This window comes from Macaca mulatta, chromosome X (genome assembly GCF_049350105.2).
Source record: "Macaca mulatta isolate MMU2019108-1 chromosome X, T2T-MMU8v2.0, whole genome shotgun sequence".
NCBI lineage: Eukaryota > Metazoa > Chordata > Mammalia > Primates > Cercopithecidae > Macaca > Macaca mulatta.
Window position 1 is genome coordinate 103,330,962 of NC_133426.1, and position 25,193 is coordinate 103,356,154.

The following is a 25,193-nucleotide window of genomic DNA, read 5'->3' on the forward strand; positions in this document are numbered from 1 at the left end:
TCAAAATACAACTTCTCTCGAAAGCGCATGTTCATTTCAGCACCAGGTATATCCAGGATGCTAACAACACAAACTAAACGATCAGAAATAACCATGCTGAGGATATTTGCCTTGTTATATTTTTTCTCTTCCTCAGTTTTTATAAACAGGAACCAAAAATCTACTGTCCAAAGTAACTGGGAAAAGGGCTAAAAACAATATAAAGGTAACAGTATTACACTGAATATTTTCTGGCTGCTCTTAAGGAAAATGAATCCCATTCACAATTTAACACTACAAACACAAGCTTCTACAACAAAAACACTTCATCATCATAATCACCAAAAATCATATTCAAATGACCAGTATGGTCACTTTTTCACAACAAACTGGATAGACACAATAGTTGCCTACAATGGTGCTATTTTCTTACCACATAAAGCATCAGGTACAGTGCCTACTACATTGTAGTTACTGAATAAGTGTTTGTTCTTTCTCTGCATATTAGTATACCTCTAAGAACTTCCGGTGGTTGGCCACACTTCTTGCCTTGGCATGTTTTGATCAAGAGACTACAGGTTGGTCATGATCAGGGTAGAGAAAATGGAAAGCATGGTGTGGGTAGCTAATCATGGTCTATGGGTAGAATGCATGATCTGAGTAAGCAGACCACTAGACTTGTGGAGGGCTAGTTGGGGAACTGAAAAGGGAACATGAAAGAGAAAGAGGTTGTAGAGGACAAAGAAGAAATTATGACACCATATCAAGTATTAGTAGGTCTAAGGAAGGTCAAGGGCTAGGGGAAGGGCACATTCCTCAGTCACATTTCCTGGTCTCATAACATACTGAATAATAATTTATACTAACTAAATAATCCCTGACACTGATATTCTAAAGCACCTGCCACATGCCATCATCTTCTTCACAAGACATCCAGAAGAGTTTTCCTCTGAATAAGACTCCATGACTTGCTATGAGATACTGCAATCTTCCCACACGGATTGAACAGGTTACATACCTGACCCAGAGGCAGCTGGACTTGAGGGGAGATCAGCAGCTTATGGTAAAGAGACAAGGGAGCTTGGCCCATCCGGATAGTTTTGTGTTGGATAGTACCATCTCAAGTATGAAGACAGGCTCATCCTTGAGATGAAGCCATTATATCACCTGGAGATTTGAAACTCCAAACACCTCGGGAAGGGTCAAGAGATAGTAGAGCATAGACAGAAGCTGAAAGATGTGTCAAGAAAAGGCAGGAAGCAGAAACCACATGGCAGGGGAAAGCGATGAAGTTGAGAGCTGAGAGCATTTGGCAGCAATAGAAACAGACAGAATTATGGTAGGAAGAAGTAAAAGCAGAAGGCAGAACCTGAATCATGAGAATTATTTACTACTATAGCTGCTTTTGGTGCAAAAGGGTTATATAGTATCCTAAATATGGTCTTTTTGGCCATCTGTAAGGATGAATTGCCCAAGTACTGAAATAGTTTCTTCTGCTTCCTTACTTTCTGACATATCTTTAAAACAGCCACATTGCCTGAGGAAAACTGAGTTGCTGCTGTTCCTTGCAATGTGAAGTTACCAACAAACACACCTAGACACAGGTCAGTAACCACCTAGTCATTGTTTATAGCCTCCTTATCAATGTGCAGGTGCTATCTGTCAGAGAAGGAGGGACAGACACCACAATTCAAGTCAAGAGACCTAGGTTAGGTTGCCTGTGGCCACAAGTAACAGAAAACCCTGCATAAAACAGACCTTTAAAATAAAGTGTTTTAAATTTCACATACTGAGAAGTTCATAGGTAGGCCAGGCACTGGTGTGGTATGTCAAGGCTTTGTCTCTCCTTCTCTGTGTTTCCCTGGTCTCTGTCCTTCTCTGTCAGGAGACCTTCCCTTCAGGCTTGTAGCATGATGCTGGCAACAGTTCTGAGGAAAATGAAGAAACATTTCCCAGAAGTCCTTTCTGGAGTTGGGTCACGTACTTGTGCCTAAACCAATCAATCTTTGGCAAGGAGAATGGGACTACCAGGACCTCTCTTACATCTATTAAGACCCACCCCCTATGGTCTGAAATGGGGTCAGCCCCATCAAGAAGAATTGATACCTGGACAAAATCTGGGCTCTGTTAGAAAGTGGAAGGATAGTAGGGAGCACATATTGGGTAAGCCATCACAGAATCTCTTCCAAAAGCTGATGTAATTTGGATATTTGTCCCCTCTCTAAATCTCACACTGAAATTTGATCCCCAAATGTTGGAGGTGGGGCCAAGTGGGGGGTGTTTGGGTAGTGGAGGTGGATCCCTCATGAATGTCTTAGTGCTATCCTCATGGTAATGAGTGAGTTCTAGCTGTATTAGTTCCCAGGAGATCACATTGTTAAAAAGAGCCTGGCACCTCCTCCCTTCTCTCTCCTCCTCTTTCGCCATGCGATGCCTGCTCACCTTCACCTTCTGTCATGGATGGAAGCTTCATGAAGCCTTCACCAGAAGCAGATGCTGGTGCCACACTTCGTGTATATCCTGCAGAACCCTAAGACAAATAAATTCTTTTCTTTATAAATTACCCAGCCTCTGGTATTCCTTTACAGCAATGCAATTAGACGTGAACTACATCACACCATACTTGAAAGAAAGAAAAAGAAGATCATTGGATATCTTTTGTGAGTTTCTGAAGCACATAGCATTACCTCCTATTTTATTTCCACCTGTAACAACAAAGTTTCTGACAACAAAGTGGTAATTAGAACACTTCTTCCTTGTTATTATGTTGGCAGTTTTCAAATTACAGTATATCAATTTTCAATGATCCAAGCACTCTTCCCATATTATCAACTTAAGGCATTTAAAGTTAATAAACCACTAACTAAATTATTAATCAATTATCAAGTCAGTGCCTATATGCTAGTCACCATGTTAGGTGCTAAAGATAGAGAAGTTAACAAGGTACATTTCTTTTCCTCATAATCTAGCAGTACGTCTCAATCTGCTTGCAGAGGGGCCTATATCTTCACTCTCCTTGCTAGACAATATGAAAGAGGCTTATTCACCATGGCATCCCCAGAACCTAATGCATGGCTGACATATATTGATTGTTGAAAGAACGAGAAATACAAAGAAATGATAAGGTGAGTGGTGAGAATAAGGGACCAAGAGACTTATCCTGTTACTATAAAGTAATAAGACTGGTTTTATTGTGTTTTGTGTTGCTCATAAACTATCTCTGAAAGCAGTTTAATAGAGGTTTAAAAAACATTTGAACTATGGCAATATTATTTAAATGTTTATCTTGTCCCAGTGTGTTTACCTTTAAGGAAAATACTCATTTAAATGTAGAAGTTATGGCACATTTGTCACAAAAGACGTATCATTACATGATTGTACTCAAACCTTAAGATTGCTTCTAAAAAGAAAAAGTAGTATTCTAAGTGACAGTTGCAATCTACCACTAAATGACCACATGCACAACTTGTGCATAAGATGGAAAAGGTTTTTTTCTGTGGATTTGGGATCAAGCTCAGCCCTGTGTACCTTAAGTACGGCCAAGCCAAGGCTTTGAGGCTATCTGACAGTGAGAAGCAGGAACATGGTAAGGTATCAAAGGATGAAAATTTCAGTGCAAATCAAGGTTTGTTCATAAGGTCTGCCCCTGCATGACATCAGGATGTGAATGAAACGGTTGGTACTGATGCGATGGGAGCTCAACTTAGCCTTTCTGTTTGAAGGCAGCAGAGGAGACAAGAAATTATTTGCTACATGGCAATTTGCATTAGCAAAAAAGCAGAGGCTTCTGTGATTGTCCTCTAAGAAATTATCAAGTGTCCCTAGGTAACCGCCAAAACACTTCTTTAAAAATGCCTGTGAAAATCTCCCCTAGGCAGAATATCTGAATGAATCTATTCTAATGAAGATATTACTTCCAATTCTGATTTATTTTGTCATAAAAATAAAGTGGAAATTATAAAGAGTAAGCTAAGAACTATAATTGTATTACCAAACACAATTTTCTATATTATTCTTTTTATTTTTCCATAAGTTATTGGAGTACAGGTGGTATTTGGTTACATGAGTAAGTTCTTTAGTGGGGATTTGTGAGATTTTGGTGCACCCATCACCTGAGCAGTATACACTGCACCCTATTTGTAGTCTTTTATCCCTCACCCCCCTCCCATCCTTTCCGCCAATTCCCGAAAGTCCACTGTATCATTCCTATGCCTTTGCGTCCTCATAGCTTAGCTCCCACATATCAGTGAGAACATACCATGTTTGGTTTTCCATTCCTCAGTTCCTACACTTAGAATAGTCTCCATTCTCATCCAGGTTGCTGTGAATGCCATTAATTCATTCCTTTCTATGGCTGAGTAGTATTCCATCATGTATATATACCACAGTTTCTTTATCCACTCGTTGATTGATAGGCATTTGGGTTGGTTCCACGACTTTGCAATTGCAAATTGTGCTGCTATAAACATGCGTGTGCAAGTATCTTTTTCGTGTAACGACTTCTTTTCCTCTGGGTAGATACCCAGTAATGGGATTGCTGGATCAAATAGTAGTTCTACTTTTAGTTCTTTAAGGAATCTCCACACTGTTTTCCATAGTGGCTGTACTAGTTTATATTCCCACCAGCAGTGTAGAAGTGTTCCCTGATCACCACATCCATGCCAACATCCACTGTTTTTGATTTTTTTATTATGGCCATTCTTGCAGGAGTAAGGTGGCATTGCATTGTGGTTTTGATTTGCATTTCCCTGATCATTGGTGATGCTGAGCATTTTTTAATATGTTTGTTGGCCATTTGTATATCTTCTTTTGAGAACTGTCCATTCATATCCTTAGCCCACTTTTTGATGGGATTGTTTGGGGTTTTTTTTACTGATTCGTTTGAGTTCCTTTTAGATTCTGGATATTAGTTCTTGGTCAGATGTATAGATTGTGAAGACTGCCTCCCACTTTGTGGGCTGTCCATTTACTCTGCTGACTGTTCCTTCTCCAGTGCAAAAGCTCTTTAGCTTAATTAAGTCCCAACTATTTACCTTTCTTTGCATTTGCTTTTGAGTTCTTGGTAATGAAATCCTTACCTAAGCCAATGTCTAGAAGTGTTTTTCCAGTGTTATCTCCTAGAATTTTTATAGTTTCAGGTATTAGATTTAAGTCCTTAATCCATTTGAATTGATTTTTGTATAAGGTGAGAGATGAGGACCCAGTTTTATTCTCCTATATGTGGCTAGCCAATTATCCCAGCACCATTTGTTGAAAAGAGTGTCCTTTCCCCACTTTATGGTTTTGTTTACTTTGTCAAAGATCAGTTGGCTAAGTATTTGGATTTATTTCTTAGTTCTCTATTCTGTTCCATTGGTCTATGTGCCTATTTTTATACTGGGTTACCATGCGGTTTTGGTGACCATGGCCTTATAGTATAGTTTGAAATCAGGTAGTATAATGCCTCCAGATTTGTTCTTTTTGCCAACTCTTGCTTTGACTACGCAGGCTCTTTTTGGGTTCCATATGAATTTTTAAATTGCTGATTAATCAATTTACACACACTTTTTTAAAAATCTTTATAATGTACAAGTTTATAATTTTAGTTAACGTAATATGGTATCTGTGGTAATTTCCAAAAAGAATGGGAACAGATTCTTTGTTAGGAAGGCCACATTATTTGATTAGAAACATCAGTTTTAACTTAAATATTTTCATTTACAGCACCATTTCTAGAATAAAATCTAACATATGCCCAGCAGTTTCTGTTTTATATTTTGAAGTTAAAAATAAGTCTTTTAATATCTAAAACTTATGTAGTCATGCACCGCATAATGATGTTTTGTCAACATTGAATGATCTTATGGGACAGTGGCCTCATAAGATCATAATGGAGCTGGAAAATTCCTATCACCTGGTGACATTGTAGCTGTCCTAATGTTAAAGAGCAATGCATTACTCACATGTTTATGGTACTGCTGGTGTAAACAAACCTAATGTACTGCCAGGCACACATAAGTATGGCACATACAATTATGTGTAGTACAATTATGTGTAGTACATAATACTTGAAAATGATAAACAACTATGTTACTGGTTTATGTATTTACTATACTATACTTTTATCATTATTTTAGAGTGAACTCCTTTGACTTATTAAAAGAAAAAGTTAACTGTAAAACAGCCACAGATCCTTCAGAAGGTATTTCAGAAGAAGGCATTGTTATCATAGGAGATATGATATTGCCCATGAAGACCTTCCAGTGGGACAAAACATGGAGGGAAGATGGTGATATTGGTGATCCTGACCCTGTGCAGGCCTAGGCTACTGTGTTTGTGTCTTCATTTTTAACAAAGAGTTTCAAAAGTAAAAAAAAATTTAAAATATTAAAAATATGAAAAAGCTTATGGAATAAGGATATAAAGAAAGGTTTTTCTGTACAGCTGTATGATGTATTTGTGTTTTAGGCTAGGTTTTATTACAAAAGAGTAAAAAAGTTGGCCGAGCGTGGTGGCTCACGTTTGTAACCCCAGCCCTTTGGAAGGGCCAGGCAGGCGAATCACCTGAGGTCAGGAGTTCAAGACCAGCCTGATCAACATGGAGAAACTCCATCTCTACTAAAAATACAAAAATTGGCCAGGCGTGGTGGCAGGTGCCTATAATCCCAGCTACTTGGGAGACTGAGACAGGAGAATCGCTTGAACCAGGGAGGGGGGCGGGGGGCGGGGGCGGAGCTTGCGGTGAGCCGAGATCGTGCCATTGCACTCCAGCCTAGGCAACAAGAGTGAAACTCCATCTCAAAAAAAAAAAAAAAAAAAGAGAGAGAGAATAAAAATGTTTACAAATATTTAAAGGTTATAAAGTAAAATAGTTGCAGTAAGCTAAGGTTAATTTATTATTGAAGAAAGAAAAATTTTTTGGAAATTTAGTGTAGCCTAAGCGTTTATAAAGTCTATGGTAGTGTACAGTAATGTCCTACAGTCTATGGTAGTATATAGTCAATGTCCTGATGTCTTCACATTCCCTCACCACTCACTCACTGACTCACTCAGAGCAACTTTCAGTCCTGCAAGCTCCATTCTTGGTAAGTACCCTATACAGGTGTACCATTTTTTATCTTTTACGCAATATTTTTACTATACCTTTTCTATGTTTATATATCCAAATCCTATTATGTTACAATTGCCTACATTGTTCAGTATAGTAACATGCTGTACAGGTTTGCCGCCTAGAAGCAATAAACTACACTATATCTAGGTATAGATATACACACTGTACAACTATACATTCTAGCCTAAGTGTGTAGTAGACTATACCATCTAAGTTTGTGTAAGTACACTGTTTGCACCACAACAAAATCACCTAACGATGCATTTCTCAGGGCAGATATAGCTCCATCGTTAAATGACACATGGTCAAAAGCAAGAAAATAAATTTGTTTGAAAAAACTTGTTCTTATAACCAGATTGATTTAGTTGTATACTTTATACCTCTTCCTCTTCCGTCACCCTCTCCTTCCTCATTGTCATGCTACCTCTTCTCCACAATCCCACTTCTACCCCAGTTAACAAGATATAAAACATCCCTGACCAATATGCTCTTTGGCATCATTGCCTGATTTATTATATCTTTTCTCCTTCTTCACTAACCCAATGAATTGAAGCCCCCTCTATTTAACAGTAGATAGCTCTATTTGATTGCAATCCTCTCCATTAATGAGAAGGTATAGCATTCCCGAATTTATTTCTACCTTAATGAAAAAAAAAGACTGAAACATTTTGGCCCAATTTTGAAAGTTAAAAGGGCTTCTAGAGTCTGGAATCAACACCTTTGCGAGTGCCTCTTCCTTCCTTTCTGTCCTTCCTTTTCCTCATTCATACATTCAACAATTTTTTCATTGTTAAATATGCCAGGGACTATTCAAGGCACCAGGACTACAACAATGAACATGACAGACAAAAGTTCCTGCCCTCATGGAACTTATATTCTAGTTGGGAATACAAGCAATAACCAAATTTAGAAAAAATAAAATATTTTATATTTTACATAGTAATGCATGCTAAAAAGAAAAAACAGGGAAGGAGATATGAAGTGTGTGTGTGTGTATGTTTGTGTGTGTGTTTGTGTGTGTGTGTTGTGTGTCTGTGTGTGTATGTTTGTGTGTGTTGTGTGTGTGTCTGTGTATGTGTGTGTGTGTGTGTGTGTGTGTGTGTGTGTGTGTGTGTGTGTGAGGGGCAGGTTGAAATTTCAAATAGGATGGTATCCAAGGCCTCAATGTAAAGGTGACATGTGAAGAAACATCTGATGGACGTGAGGAGAAAGTCAAGCAATTATTTTGGGAAGAGATTTCCAGAAAGAGGCAAGAACTAGTTAGGATACTTTTCTAAAGATAATTCCTTGCTCCATGGAAATTTGAGGGTTGTGACTGAGATAAACAGAAGTATTTATCCAACAAGTAGTAAGATACTCCCCATCACCTGCAGTAACCTAGGCCTGTCCCAACTCCTTCCAGAGTAAAGTCTGCATCAAAGGGAGTTGTCCTTGCCCCAAAGACACTATTAGAGATAAGTACCAAGACCCTCTCTCTGTCATTCCATGTTAGATCATTGTTTTCAGGTAGCATTTTTCAGCATGCAATTTATACTATCACCTATAGGCTATGTGCTGTAGATAACTGTTAATTAGAAAAAGACTCTAATCTTCCACTTGTCCAAAGATGGAGTAAGTTTCCAGGCCAACAGGCTTGTTTTCTCTGAGAAGTACTAATTAAGTTGGGCCAGAAAGCTTCTCAACATACGAGAGAACCCAGTGACCCCTCAAACACAACTTGACAAAATGCTCAGTGTGTGATTATAGCTTGGTCATTAACACAAACTAATAATAGCACATATACTTACATGTACTTTTCGTTAAAACTGTTGTCAACACACTGAAAAGTGTGTACATAAGAAAAATGTCAAGTATCAATTGTAGATGAGCCTTGGGGTTAATAATATGTGTCTAGAGAAGAGTAAAGAAATCAGTGGTTTATAAGTATCCCTCACTCCCCCATTATTCTTTAAAAAGCTTTGTGATAGAAGAGATTTAGCCAATTTTGGGATTTTTTCCCTGAAAAAAAATGCCACTTCTAGATTTTCTTCTGCCAGTTAAATTATTAAATTATTATCTATCTTCTGCCAATAAATATGTGGGTATAATAATCCATAACAAAAATTTTTAAATTGTTGATTGGTTCCCCACCAACCACAGAACTTCCATCTCTAATTATCTCAAGGTAATCAAATGTGAAATCACTAGATTAAATGAAGAGAAGAATACATATTTAACTCCAGGGTAAATATAGCAACATACAATGAAATCCCACATAATTAATCTAAGAGTAGAAAATGAAATAATATACCTTGTCCTAGATCACAAAAGAGATTCTGACAAAGCAGAGTATACCTAGAAGAGTGAACACAGAGGTTCCAGTTAACTGAGCCAACCATACATTGATAGTCTTTATCCTTACAGTATCACTTTATGTTTTATGTTTCCAGGTAGAGAGACAACAATCTTAACTGAGAAATGCTTCTCTAATGAGGAATACTGCACAGGTATAAACTGTATTGCTTCCAACCTATGTCATGTCTCAAAAAGGTACCATACTGTCTGCTCAAAGGAGCTGAAATAAAATGAAAACACAAATATATTCCAAGTCACGTAGTTGCAGAGGGATGAAATGAAACCACTGCTGCACTAGTATATGGATTAATGTTGCCTTTTGCTGTCAATTCCAGCAAACACTACATCAAATTTGTAGCTAGGGCTGATTCATGTTATAACATTCACTCTCAGATCTTTGTCTCCAGAAAGCCTATTCCACAGTTTATGAAGCTGGATAGACAAGAGTTATGCATAACCTCAGAAAAGCTAAGGGGCATCACATTCACTGGTATGGATCAGTGGTCAAATAGTTAATTATTTTGCTCACAGCAAAGAAGGAAGATTTTTCCATTTGAAGATTTTTTACCCTATACACAACAGATTTGGGGAATGTACTGTATACTGTGCATCAGTTGGTTTAAAAAAAAATTACTGCAATCAACCTCCTAAAAACAGACATTGCAAAAGCTTATTACATTATTTTTAATACTTCTAAAATTCTATAAGAGAACAGATACAGTTCAGTTAAAAACAAACTCAAAATCCTAGGAGTATGAATCATTAAACATGCATACATAATACCCAGACATCCCTTCAAAACATTGGGATTAAAGAAAAGAGGCTATGGTTTCTATAGAGAAATGCAAAAATCAAAAACACTTTTATCTGAAGTACAGGCTACCAGAAGCATAGGCTTAAGGGATCCTAATGCAGCATAAATCAGCCAGGCGGGCTGAAACCAACTGACCTACCTGTCAGGACCAAAGCAGAAGGCACTGCCGAGATCTGTGGGGGAAAGGGGGAAGTGCATGGGGCCAACAGCATGCCACAGTAAATGCACTGTCGCCCTGCTGAACTGCAATTGCAGAATGGAGCTCAGGGACATGGAGAAAGATGTTTGCTGCTCATCCACTTAAATATTAAGAAGTAGCCAAATAGTTCTCTTCTTAGCCCTATGCTTGGCTACCAAAGAATGCCGTGGTGTATATCAATAGCCTTGGGTTAAATTTCCGAAAATAATGCAAGCTGCTCCTCACAGAGGCTGAATAGACCTTTTAGAAACTTTGGGCCCAGCTATAAACCTTAAAAAAGGTAAAAATTTAAACTATATATATTTCCTACAAAGGGTTTATGTTTCATTTGGTGGTGGTTCCTGTTGTTTCTAGCAGTAATAACTTGGCTGCAGTAATCCTGTAGCCAAGAAATTTTGCAACCTTCCCACTAGGAGGAGCTACAGGAACACAAGGATCAAGATTTGAAATGCCAGGGCTCTGGTTGTCAGGCTATAGTTTGAGAAAACTATTTTCCAATTTACTTCAAGTAAGCACTGGTCAGGACTATTTTAGAGCCCCACAAATACAGTCCAAGTAATTTCAACCAATACCATTTAAGCACCTACTATGAGCAAGGCTCATTGCTAGATGTAATGAGGGACATGAAGATAAGTGACCCACAATACCTGCTCTCAACTAGCTCATAAATTAGTGGTGGGGAGAGGGGGAAGGAAGGACAGGTGGATTCAACATGTTCAGAACTACCTGTATTACAGCATGGAGTATGATAAACTGCACAATGACAAATCTGAAAATAAAGCAACATTATATTGATAAGGAGGATAAATCATACTTGGATTGGGGGAAAAGTAAGAATTAGGAAATAGTCTCATGGATACCCTCAACACTGTGAGTGATGGGAAGCATGCAAGTGCTTACCATATAATCTCAGGAATAGAAACCATTCAGGAGTTTAAGACCCTCTTTTGCTAGGTGGTTTCCAAATGCCCAAAAATAAAACAGATGGTCTTTGCCAATGATAGAAAGTTTCCATATGGCAGGTGCTTGGCTCCAGTGAATGCCTTGAGAGGAGGCCCACTGCCCCACACAGAGCTGGTCCTCCACAATGAAATAGAGAAAACCATGACTTATATGACTATGATGTTTAATTGTATGTCATCTTGGAGGGTGTTTCTGAATCAAGTTAACGTTTAAATCAGTGAACTGTGCATAAAGCAGACTGATCCTTGTAATGTGGGTGGGCCTCATCCAATCCGTTGAAGGCCTCAATAGAACAAAAAGACTGGCCTGCCCAAACAAGAACGAATTATCCAGCAGATTGCTTTCAGAATTTATGTGTTCCATCAGCTTTCCTGGGTCTCCAGGCTGCCAGCTTTCCTATTGGAACTGGAACATCAGCTCTCCTAGGTCTTAAGCCAGCTGGCCCACACTCTAAATTTTAGACTTGCCATCCTCCAAAATCATGTGAGTTAATTCTTTTCCTAATAAGATGTGTATGCATATAGGAAAAAAAAAACACATCCTATTAGGAAAAGAATCTTATTGTCTCTGTTTCTCTGGAGAATCTTGACTAATACAAAGACTTTCTGGCATGCAGCTCATATTTGTGTATAAGAGTATTATATGGCAATAAAGTACAGTAACGACAGTCTCTCATCATATGTGGTTCTTACTATGAAACCAGCTAAACAGAAATATTTCTCTGTTGATCTTAGTTCCCCAAGAGTGGAAGAGTATGTATTGGACCACAAGTCAGCCACATTGGCCCTGTGTCCCTCTTCCTGCCCAAACATTCATCTCTCCTTTATATATGGGCAAAGGACTACCCTTGCAGAGGGTAATGTCAGAGATCTCATATGTCCTTCTTGCAATTTTCCAAGAAATGTGGCTACCATATAAAAACATATAGGTCTTCTTTTCAATAATGAAAATGCTTCTTTATGAAAAAAGCCTACATTTTCTCTTGCTTTGTCCTGCAAAATAAATAGATGCAATAAGTCAATTCACTAAATTTAGACATTTTGTGACTTACATTCATTTTGTGGGCATGTGAGAGAATGTGTATTTTTCATGTAGAAAAGAACAAGACATGAAGAAGCAATAGAACGGCGATTGTGGATGTGGCTCTGGAGTTGCATAGCCATGAGGACCACTGCCTTCTTTAGAAGTTATCTCTGGCTTCTTTTTCCTACTTTTCTAACCATTTTGTCAAGGTAGAATTGACATTTAGAAAGCTGTACATATTTAATGTCTACATCTCAATGAATTTAGGGATAAGTATATACCCATGGAACTATCACCACCATCAAGGCCATAAAAATATTCATTATCTCCAAGTTTCCTCCCTGCTCCTTTATTATTATTGTGTTGTGGAGTTTATTGTTTGTTTGGGGAGGTTTTCTTCTGGTAAGCTCACTAAGATCTATCCTCTTAGCAAATTTTAAATATACAATATAGTACTGTCAGCTACAGGCACTATGCTGTATAGTAGATCTCCAGAACTTATTTATCTTGCATAACTGAAACCTTTAACCATCAACTGGAGAATAAGGTCCTGCTCCTTCCCTCAGGTGCCTACTTTGTGCTGGACCATGTTTCTCAAAGTGTGAAATACAGGTAGACATCTCAGACTACAAAGGCTCCAAGGTTCCAGGGCTCCAACTCAGATCTACTGAATCTGAATCTTGAAGGATAGGCACTGAGAATCTACATTTTTTAACAAACCACTCACACACATTTAATGCACCCTGCATCCTAAAGGTTGTTCATCACCACCCTAGACCACAGGTGGACTTACCATGAAACTAATGAAGCTTTAGTTGTCCAGATCCCTTCTAAGAATCTTCACTAATTTTTTATTGGTAAATGTTTATTCTTTTTTTAAAGATCCCTTCTCTAAAGTGTGTAAGTTTTAGGTACCACAATACCTGGATGCACCCCTGCTTTGGGTCATACTTGCAAAGCAAGTCAAACTCAAATCAGTTAAATTATTAGATGATAAGAAACCTTATTATGCCCCTCTCCTTGGGGCATCTGCATTTTAGCAAACATCTTTTAAGAAACTGAAATCTCCAAGATTCAAAGGTATAATAAATTCCCCAACAGAGGAAATTCTGGTACTATGCCCAGCATTGGAAAGAGCAGAGGTCCTTACCAGCACACCTCAAATCAAACTGGGTTTGCAGCAGACCTTTTGCCTTCTTGTGAGGCTGGACATGGACCCTCAAATCCAGAACCTATTCAAGGCAGTTCATTAACATGAAGCTATTGTTCCTGCTACCCCTCCTCTCATCCTGCAAAATGCTAAGGAAGCAATGTGAAGACAGGCTTAATGAAATGATATTCTCAACTGGTAAGTTTGCCTGCAGCCAACTATGACTTTCTTAGAAAAGAAAAGTAGAAGCCATCTCTAGCAGTATAAATTAGCTGGATGAGAGGGTGACCTGTGTTCTGAACAGATGTCTCAGCTTACTAAGGCACGCTGACATTAATTCAGACAACTGAAACATAGCACCTCACAAGTTAAACTCTTAATTAAGAGGAATTTTGTCCTTGAAAGGTTAACAGAGAGAAGAGAAGAAGGCTGTGACATTTGTAAACTCTCATCGGGAAAAGGACCTCCAGACCTATTGGTGTGAGTGATGTAAACAGGACCATTAGACAGTGCATTTATGTAAACATAAGATTTTCTTTGTACTGAAAAAAAATGCTATCACTGAGAGAGAACTGAATACAAAAGGAAAATTTGGGGATTGAAAATAACATTTGTGGTACTTCGAGGAAATGATTTAATTTGAATTTTAAAAGAAAATTGTATGGAAACACTGCTATTACTTAGGCTTTGTTTGAAATTAGATTTGGGTTTCTCTTTGCACTGACAGCATACCATGGTGACCAGGGTGACCAAAAGGTGTTCTTTCCACTCTGGCCACCATCCTAGCACCCTAATATCTAAGATTTGCTGAAAGGGCTCAAATCCAATCATCTCCGTTTTAATATGATGATTGATGCATCTTAATCACTTCGCAGACCTTAACAAATTAAATTACATTATATTTGCTTTGTGTGTTCCAAAACATATCCACTTTTCCATATTCAAAAATAATGTGACTGCGCAGTTAACAGAACTTTTGTTTTAAATTTTATTTCTATTACGGCAGCATTCTCTATTCAAACTGTGTTCCATGGAACAATAGTGTCTGGCATGACATTGTTATTTTCTTTTTCTTTAGAGACAGGGTCTTGCTCTGTCACCCAGGCTGGAGTGCAAAGAAGTGGTCATAGCTCACCGCGGCCTCCAACTTATGGGCTTAAGTGATCTTCCCAAATTAGCCTCCTGAGTAGTTTGGGACTACAGGCATGTGCCACCACGCTTGACTTTTTTTTGGGGGGGGGGGGCCGGGGGGGACAGAGAAAGGGTATAACTATGTTGCCCAGGCTTGTCTGGAACTCCTGGCATTAAGCAATCCTCCTGCCTCGGCCTCCCAAAGCCTTGGGATTACAGATGTGATGGCTCATGCCTGGCCTGGCAAGATATTATTAATAGAAAACCACTCTACCACATATTTACAAACATTAAAAGAGTCAATGATCAAATAAATTTGGAAAAGAGGGCATAATCTATCTCCATCTATGAGAGTCACATTTCATATTAGCACATGAAATACTATGATAACCTCTGTAGCAAAGAAATCTATTTAACTTCACTTAACATAGGCCTTCTTGCTCTAAAGTCCCATTTACTAACTTCTCTGGATTTGCCCCTCAGCATTTGGATGGTTTGGTATTCATGCCTTGGCACAACATATACAGCCGTGGTAGAACTGTGCTCATAAGTCCTACTCCAGCCTTATGGAGCTCATCTGAGCCTTCCTCAGCTTCCACGCCAGGGAAGAAGGATCAGAGAACTGATCACTCATTTACATAGAATCTCCCTATGCCCAACCTCCCATAGCCACATGACAGCTGGATGCAGTTGTTTAAACAGCCTGTAGATAGAAAACAGATTGTTTCTCTGTGGGAAAGAAAATCCATAAGAGACAGTGTAAGAAAAGGTAAACTGTTTAATTTGTGTTATAAAAACTATATAAAATGTAGGTTTGAGATTTATGGATAGAGCAGGTGATGGATTTGGCAGTTTAAACACCCATTATCAGGCTTCTTATGATAGAACCAAACCAACATTATGGCTTTATGTTATAAAAAACTGAACAAACAGTATAATAATAATAATAAATAAATAAATAAATAAATAAATAAATAAATAAAATAAACTGAACAAACTAACCTTCCAGTTTCTAAACAGAGCTGAGAAGTATACTGTGGGAGACCAAAGGAAAGCACTGCATGGTAAGCCAATTAGCCCTTCACCATTTATTAAAAACAAACAGCCAGTTCCAGATTAATTTCAAAAGTAGATGAATAAAAAGCAGTATCATACTTGCTCCTGTTGTTACTTTAGACTTTTTCAAACTCATCTCGTGAACAGTTGGCTCAATAGTCCTGATACTGATTCTATCCTTTGACTTGGTGTTTGTGTGTGCTTTTCTAAATGTTTTAACTCCAACTTATCCTCTACGGAATTTTACTCAGCTCTCCATCCCTGCTTTTTTCAACTCATTTTAATGAGTTGGACAGGAAATGCCCTGCTTCATCTCAAAACACACAGTACCCAACCCTCACAGTTCCCATTAATCAGTGGCCGTCTGGGCCAGCCCTCTCCCATCCCCACCTCCCATACCACACTTCAAAGGAGAAAAAAAAGGAGGGTGGCCAAAAGCATTATACCATACTACTAGCATTTTGGTAATAGCCCACCTAAAATGACAAGGTCAGATTTGGAGAGCAGAATCCCATGAACCACTCTGGGAATTAAATCAGCAAAAGCAATAAAGTGGCAATTAAGTGGTATCAAGCTCCAATCCAAAAGCTCCCAATCTCTGTACCATAGATGCCCAAGAGACTAATCAGTTCTTACAAAGACTTTGCCCATCCATATATATAGGAATCTGCTAGCTGAATAATAATATGTCCTACTATTTTTTAATATTTGCAGGTACTTTTATGGTTATTAATGAAATGTAAATTCATTAAAATAACACTGACTTAATAGAAGATATATGACATTATAACAGAAAAACAGAAAAGGAAAGCTATCTTCTTGGTGGCAAGAGTAAATGGGGAGCTGTTCCAAGAAATATTTTGATACATACAAGAAATCTTCATCCTTGAAAATGCTGGAAACAGCTACTCTAATCTATTGAGATATGGCAAAAGTCAACTATTTAACAAATGCATTATCTGATAGATGTGTAGACAATATGTTATACAAAATGTGACAAAATGCACTTTAGTCTTAGTGTAATAAAAAAGATAAGAAGTGAAATATAATTTTGTTTTAAAGAAACTGTGGACATAAGGCCCCTAGGAAATGTATGGTAAAAACTGTTAAAAGCCTTCTGCAATTGCATAATCAAAAATCATTTCAAAGAACAAATGTATTCAAATTACTATGACAACCGAAATGCTACGTTTGTAATTTAGGCAAGTAAAATCAATATATTTTCTAATTAATACTTTCCAAATACTATTTATCCGTATAAATGTCATTCATACGGAACTACTCAATTTCCATTCTTAGTTTTTGAGAACTCGACTATATTTTCTGATTATTCCAAAGACTTTCTCATTAATCTAGTCTCTTATGATTTATTATACATTTCTTTCTTGGCATGAGGCCAACCACAATTGCAATGATTAACTCATATAGAAACTTAAAAATATCTGATTCTAGATTTCTATTTCAAACTCTGTCTTTCCTAGGTCTGGCTTCTTTTAATGAAAAACTAAAAAGAAATGGAGGAAAGCTTGAATCTACAAAGTGAATAAACAAGGAAAATGTAAAAAGATAGAAGTGAAAAACTGCAAAGGAATAGAGAAACTGCCAGAAGAATAAATCACAATATGTGGAAGATCTTTGGACTCTACAGTTTCATACGCACACACACACACACACACACATACACAAAAGCACACGCACTTCAATATAAGGGAGGAGAGGCCAAAAAATAAAAGGAACTTGTATATGAGTAAGGACTTTTAAGTATGCATATAAAGTACGCATATATTGTGGCCACCATTGTAATTCATGCGATACGTGAAGGTTAAATGGTGGAGCATAGCTTTCTAAAATGTATCTTACTTGAAAACAAGTCTCTAAATATATTTCATCAAAACACACTTTAGACTCACATGAAAATCTTAGCTCTCTATAAAAGCAATCTATAACAGGTACTCCACTAGAAGGCAGTCCAGTTATTTTTCTTCTAGCTGTGTGTTTTCCTTCCTGCTGAACCTTTATTGTTAAAGAGAATTCAGGCCAAAAAATAGTTTGTAAAAAAAAAAAAGGAAGCCAACTAGTTTTGTAAGCTATAAAGGTTAAAATGCTTCTATGAAACATTTCCCCTAGAAGCTTTGTAAGCAACACTTTTCTCCAAAATTTTATGACAGCTGGTACAGCATGAAACCATATGCCTTTTTATATCTCCTAAATAAAAATGACTAATTTGACTTATTAGCACTGATTCTCTGGAGACAGAGCTAAGAGAGTTCTTGCAGATTTATCTGGTTCTTATTATATTTCAACAATGTCTGCTTTTACACCAGAAACAATTATGCTAGCCATCTGTTTGCAAATATTTGTGAAGTAAATGACAAACTTTACCTTTATGCACTTCGGATAGCTTTAAAAAATAGAGTATTTTGGGTGATTCACATCACAAAACTCTTCAAAGTTATATGATATTACCTATGAGAGAAAGAAGATGACATACCCAGAGTGGATTTCAAGTAATAAAATCACCAAATGTTAGAGTTGGAAGGACCCTCAGAGACCTCTATTGTCTAACTCTTGTTTTAAAGCTAAAATTCTATGGTCCAAAGAGGTTAAACAACTTGACCATAGTTACAAGGCTATTTGCCAACAGAGATAAAACTACAAGAGAAGATTTCTGACATATCCAGTATTATTTGCATTAACCCCATCCTCCCACTGAGAGCCCTTTCTCTCTAGAGAGACACAACTGTGGAACTACAGCAAATAATGCCCAGAAATTTAAATGAGGACTTAAAGTTCCTTAAGAAATTCAAGATTCTATCTTGCATAGCACTGGCATATTGAGAGAGGGCCTGATCAGAGGTGACTGCTCACCAGATATTCTAAGCAAGAAGTAGGCTACAGAATAGACCCTGTCTATTATGAGAATCTGGTGTCATTTCTCTTCAGCCAAAGACTACCAAGAACATACCTGTAGCTGAATAAATTGGACCTATTATTTGTTGCAGTGAGAAAGAACATACATCAACGGAACCATGGGCATCTCAGGAAGAAGGCATTAGAAAGAATCTATTAAAGAACTTGGGATTAGGTTGCGTAATTTTGGACAGGGTCTAAGGAAAAAGAAGTTCCCTCTAGATGGGATGCTATCAGAAAGTTGGGTCGAGTCTATGATTGGGTATTGTATTAGTCCATTTTCATGCTGCTGATAAAGACCTACCCAAGACTGGGCAATTAACAAAAGAAAGAAGTTTAATGGACTTACAGTTCCACATGGCTGGGGCGGCCTCACAATCATGGTGGAAGGCAAAGAGGAGCAAGTCACATCTTACATGGATGGTATCAGGCAAAAAGAAACTCTGAAGGGGAACTCCTCTTTATAAAACCGTCAGATCTTGTGAGACTTACTCACTATCACGAGAACAGCATGAGAAAGACTTGCCCCCATGACTCAATTTTCTCCCACCGGGTCCCTTCCACAACATGCGGGAATTCAAGATGAGATTTGGATGGGGACACAGCCAAACCATCAGGTATCTCAGTCAATTGTATCTATAGGGAGGGAAGATTCGATGAAGTTAAAGCTATAATTGGTAAACAAGTAACAATCACTTATTTTAGTTGAGAGAGAAGGAGGTATTGGTGTTGAATGGTTTGTACAGTGACCTTGTTTTTGTCTCATTCCATCGTAGTTTCAGAGTGATCTTGTCTGGTGCTGATGTTCTGTGATGTTCTCCTGTTGGCCTAGTTGTATGTAACAGTCCAGCCTGCAGCAATATAAATAAGACCTAGTTGTGAGCATCAGACCAACTCCTGGATATCATGGGCTACGTTTTAAAGATTTTTCAATGTGTAGTCAGTGGATGGGGCAGATGAACAGATCTGATTCCTCAGTGCCAATTTTGCCTAGCCCTCAAATGGAATGCCTGAGTCACTGTAAATAAAGCTTGGAAATCCTCTTTTACAAAATCAAACAACCAGATCAAAACAGCACAAAGCAGCACTTACTATCTACTCATACCATAATAACTGTAAATTGGGAAGCAAAATGAATTTGACACCTGGAAGTTTGAATCCTGACAGTTTCTTGATAACTATGAGACTTGATAGATATGTCACTCTGACACTCTCAAAGCCACAAGGATTGAATAAGATAATTTTTCTCAAGAGACTCACAATCATGCCATCTCAAACTGTTGTCTCTTTCTCAGTTTTTAGCCCTAAGAAACATTTCCTTCTGCAAGCCTTCCTATAAGCAGGGAGCATTTACCGACAAGCACTTCATGGGCCTTGATTACTTAATGTCCCATCTTGACTTCTAACATCAAGTAGTTACATTAACCTTTTTAGACATAGTAACAGTGTATCTTTGCTTCAGGTTCACGCTGACATAATTCCAACTGACACAATTAAAAGAATGATTGATTAATAGGAAAAAGTTTACAGGTGGGAAGAATGGTATAAACAGGTAAGACCAGAATTGGCAATTATGTATGGGAAAGTTAAAGGCAAGATACTCAAACTTACTGAACTTATTCTAAAAATACTGATCAGGAATAAAGTGAAATTTAATACCATTGACAAATGAAACAGATGAAATTTATCACTAAAGTCAACACTTCAAAATTTCTATGACCTATAAAGCTGTGTGTGTGTGTGTGTGTGTGTGTGTGTCAGAGTTTTGCTCTTACCCAGGCCAGAGTGCAACGGCACAGTCTCAACTCACTGCAACCTCTGCCTCCCGGGTTCAAATGATTCTCCTGCCTCAGCCTCCCGAGTAGCTGGGATCACAGATGCCTACCACCACACCCAGCTAATTTTTGTATTTTTAGTAGAAATGGGGTTTCACCATGTTGGCCAGGCTGGTCTCAAACTCCTGACCTCAGGGGATCGACCCACCTCGGCCTCCCAAAATGCTGGGATTACAGGTGTGAGCCACCATGCCCCGCCTATAAAGCTCTTCTTGATTAGATATAAGTTAGTTATCTGACTGAATTAGCAAAAGGAAGAAGGAGGAGAAGGAAAGGAGGTAGTAATAATCACAGAAGTGAATAATACAGAGGCAAAGAGTAGGTTTCAAGTTCTTAGAATTTTAAAACCTTTTTTACAGAAGGTTTTGAAGAAGCCTCCAGCCAGAAAGCAGAAGGGAAATGGGATTTCTGGCAACAATTACTTAAAACATAGGAACAGTCACTAACCTCTTGGATTGCCTTTGATCATTTGGATACCTTGAGGCTCAGGGGAAATTTGAAAGTTTCACAAATATCTCTTGACATTTTTACTTAGTGGAGTCTCGTTTACCTTTCTAATAAGATTGCAAGGTTTCTAATATGTAGCACTGATGATTCTTCCCCAGTTGCTTAACTATTAGTATCCTTAAACCTCAGTTACCCATTCACACAGTTGAGCGGGATGACCAGATACATAACATAAAATGTCAATCTCCTGCAGAAAATTCTGTTAGCATTACAACTCCAAGTTCCTGAGGTGCACACATCAATATAACATGAGAGGCATGGACCTGGAACAGAGTTTGAGGGAAATTCTGTTAAACGAGGGCATTGGAGTTGCTCTGCAAGGACCATTCTGGCTATCACATTATTTGACTTAATAACTACTTTAATGAGATATAAAGCAGAAAAAGAAACAAATGTCAAGAAAAATAAAATGTCAAGGGCCTCATTAGCTCAGGTGGTTCGAAACAGGTGCTAATGACCCTAGAGCATAAGGTCACAGATGTGATTGTTTTCTGGGCTAGTTGGCTGCCACATACCTTCCTTATGACTCTGCCTAGCACTCGCACAGATCCTTCCTAGTGGTCATGGGGGAACAGCATCGATGAATCAGTATAGTAAATCCCCACAATAAGAAATAGGGCAGAAATCTGCATTATCCAGATCATTATGGAGCATGTTTACTAAAGACCAGACTGTCCTTAAGATTAAAGAAACATAATAGAAAATAACAGTACTCACTAACTCATCTCCAGGCCCATGGGATGCTGAATGCACATAACCAGGATACTCTCATAGCCATGGATATCTGGGCAACTCTGCTCACACCAGTTGAATTGTATGTCTACCAAAGATCAGTGTGATTATTCACAAGCCTATTGATGCTAGTTATACCTTGTATATTATGTAACATGGTAATGGTGAAGGACAAGTGCAAAGGGAAAAACAGACTCATTTCCAGGAAAAAAAAAATTGCAACTGATTAAAGGAAAGCTACTGAAAAAAAAAGTAAAGAAAAAAGCTATCAAATTGTGGATGAAACAACTATAAATGATTGGTTAACGGTGGGAATCACAAACATTCAGAAAGACTCCATACCCAACTTTCATAACAAGTCCTGTTAAATTGGTGACCTACTTCAAAGAAACCAAAACTGGAAATCATAGAGGATGCATTATATTGTGGTTTCTGAAAGAAAAAACGCCAGTGGTATACCGGTTACAAGAGCCAATTATTAAATTTTCAGGAATTTTGTGAGTCTGTTATTAAATATTGCCATTATTAATAATTAAATGATACAAACTTAAGTTATATTAAAAATAAAAGTATTAAATACAGAAGACTCATCACTTCCTAAATATTTTACTACATTTTACATTTATCTATGTTCTTGAGGTTATTTACCTTTATTCTGTCTGTATAAGTGGAAATACTGTATAATGGTGTGCTGCTACACACTTCAACTCTACATTAAGTGCTACGTTGGTAGCTTAAAAGTGGCCATGGTGAGAGTATTTACACCATTGGAATCATGAAACACAATAATCAGGGCCATTATTTTCCAGAAAGTTGGTTGTTAAACATTTATCAGCAGATCACTAAACAACAGTGAAATCAAGTAAGTGAGACCATACTCAAAGAAAAATTCTTAACCCTACAGAAGGCTGGCAAATGCACACATGTATTTGGAAGTCTTGAGTTAAAATAAAAGTGCTTTAAGATATGTATATATTTTTAATGTCCTCTACTTTACTATTTCCAATTAATCTACAACTATTGGTCCTGATTCAGATGAGGGCTTCCTCCAGAGATACTAAAAAAGTAGAACATTTGGGTTGGTTACAAGTCTTTGCTATTGTGAATAGTGCCACAGTAAACATACGTGTGCATGTGTCTTTGTAGCAGCGTGATTTATATTCCTTTGGGTATATAGCCAGTAATGGGATGGCTGGGTCAAATGGTACTTCTAGTTCTAGATCCTTGAGGAATTGCCACACTGTTTTCCACAATGGTTGAACTAGTTTACAGTCCCACCAACAATGTAAAAGTGTTCCTGTTTCTCCACATCCTCTCCAGCACCTGTTGTTTCCTGACTTTTTAATGATCGCCATTCTAACTGGTGTGAGATGGTATCTCATTGTGGTTTTGATTTGCATTTCTCTGATGGCTAGTGATGATGAGCATTTTTTCATGTGTCTGTTGGCTGTATGAATGCCTTCGTTTGAGAAGTGTCTGTTCATATCCTTTGCCCACTTTTTGATGGGGTTGCTTGTTTTTTTCTTGTAAATTTGTTTGAGTTCTTTGTAAGTTCTGGATATTAGCCCTTTGTCAGATGAGTAGATTGCAAAAGTTTTCTCCCATTCTGTAGGTTGCCTGTTCACTCTGATAGTAGTTTCTTTTGCTGTGCAGAAGCTCCCAAATGTCCATCAATGACAGACAGGATTAAGAAAATGTGGCACATATACACCATGGAATACTATGCAGCCATGAAAAAGGATGAGTTTGTGTCCTTTGTAGGGACATGGATGCAGCTGAAAACCATCATTCTCAGCAAACTATCACAAGAACAGAAAACCAAACACCGCATGTTCTCACTCATAGGTAGGAATTGAACAGTGAGAACACTTGGACACAGGAAGGGGAACATCACACACCAGGACCTGTTGTGGGGTGGGGGGAGTGGGGAGGGATAGCAATAGGAGATATACCTAATGTAAATGATGAGTTAATGGGTGCAGCACACCAACATGGCACATGTATGTAACAAACCTTCACGTTGTGCACATGTACCCTAGAATTTAAAGTATAATAAAAAATTTTTAAAAAAGAAAAAAAAAAATAACAAATTTTTATAAACTTTTGAAAAGTTGTTTGACAACATTCATTGAGAAATTTGAAAATACATACCTCTTCACCCAGAAACTTCACTTCTATTACTTTATATTAAGAAAATCATAATTCATGTAGTCCAATATGTATAAATATGTTCATTATATTAAGATAACAATACATACATACATACATACAAACATACATAACCTAAACGTTTGTTCAGCAGCAGGAAAATGATTAAGTAAGCCATAATACATCTATATAATAGAATACAATACAATGAGTAAAATCACGTTTCAAAGAATGTTTAATGACTAAGAAGAAATTCAACAAATATTAACAGTGGTTATCACTGCATGGTGGGACTTAAACTGATTCCGTGTTTTACACAAGTAATGCATATGCATTATTATTGAAATGTTATAAAAATAGAGATAAATAAAAGTAAGAAAATAACAATCATCTATAATTCCACAACACAAAGATAACTATTTTAGCTTTTGTTGTTTATCCTTGCAGATTTCTTATCTTGTGTGCTCATACACACACACACACACATTTTCAACCAAAATGGCATTATAAGGTGCATATTATTTTGTAACTATTTTTTTCATAGTAAGTTTTGAAATCTTTATGGAAAAGTTTTACCTATTTTCATATTTCCAATTTTAAAAATAATGACCATAAAACAGGTTCTCTCCAAAGACAGTCCCCAATAAACTATGCCTGTGGATGTTGGCAGCTACCCTCATGGAGAAACTATGTGAAGAAGTCATGTAGATGGAAAGAGGCCCTAATATTATATGGATAGAATGAAGGCCCAGCGTCTTCAGCGTCCTCACTGAGCCCAACCTTTCAGCAGTGCCCACCAAGGCATGTAAGTGAAGAGATCTTGGATTCTCCAACCCAATCAAACCCCTAGATGACTGCAATCCCAGCCAACACTACATGGAGAAGAAGGCCCATTCATCTGAGACCAAGTCATCCAAAAAGAGATGGTAGATAATAAAATGTTGCTGTTTAAGATGCTAAGTTTTAGAGGTTTCTTTAGCAGCAATCAATAACCAAAACAGAACATGCATGTTTCATATAGTATGGAAAAACAATATTAGTTTTAAAGATATAACACGTCTGCACTTTTGCATATATAGACACATATACATACATACATATGACTTATTTCCTGCCTGAATAAATAGTTGCTGTTGTCCAGTACATACTCTATTCTGTACGATGTGTACCTAATTTCACTATTCAGATTCATTCTGTGTATAGGAAAGAAAAATTGCTGGCATTGTAAATTATTTATTGAATGTAAATCTAAAAACCACACCAACTGATGTAGTTTTGTGAGTTTTCTTTCACACGAGGAAACCAAACCAGAGAGTAAATGA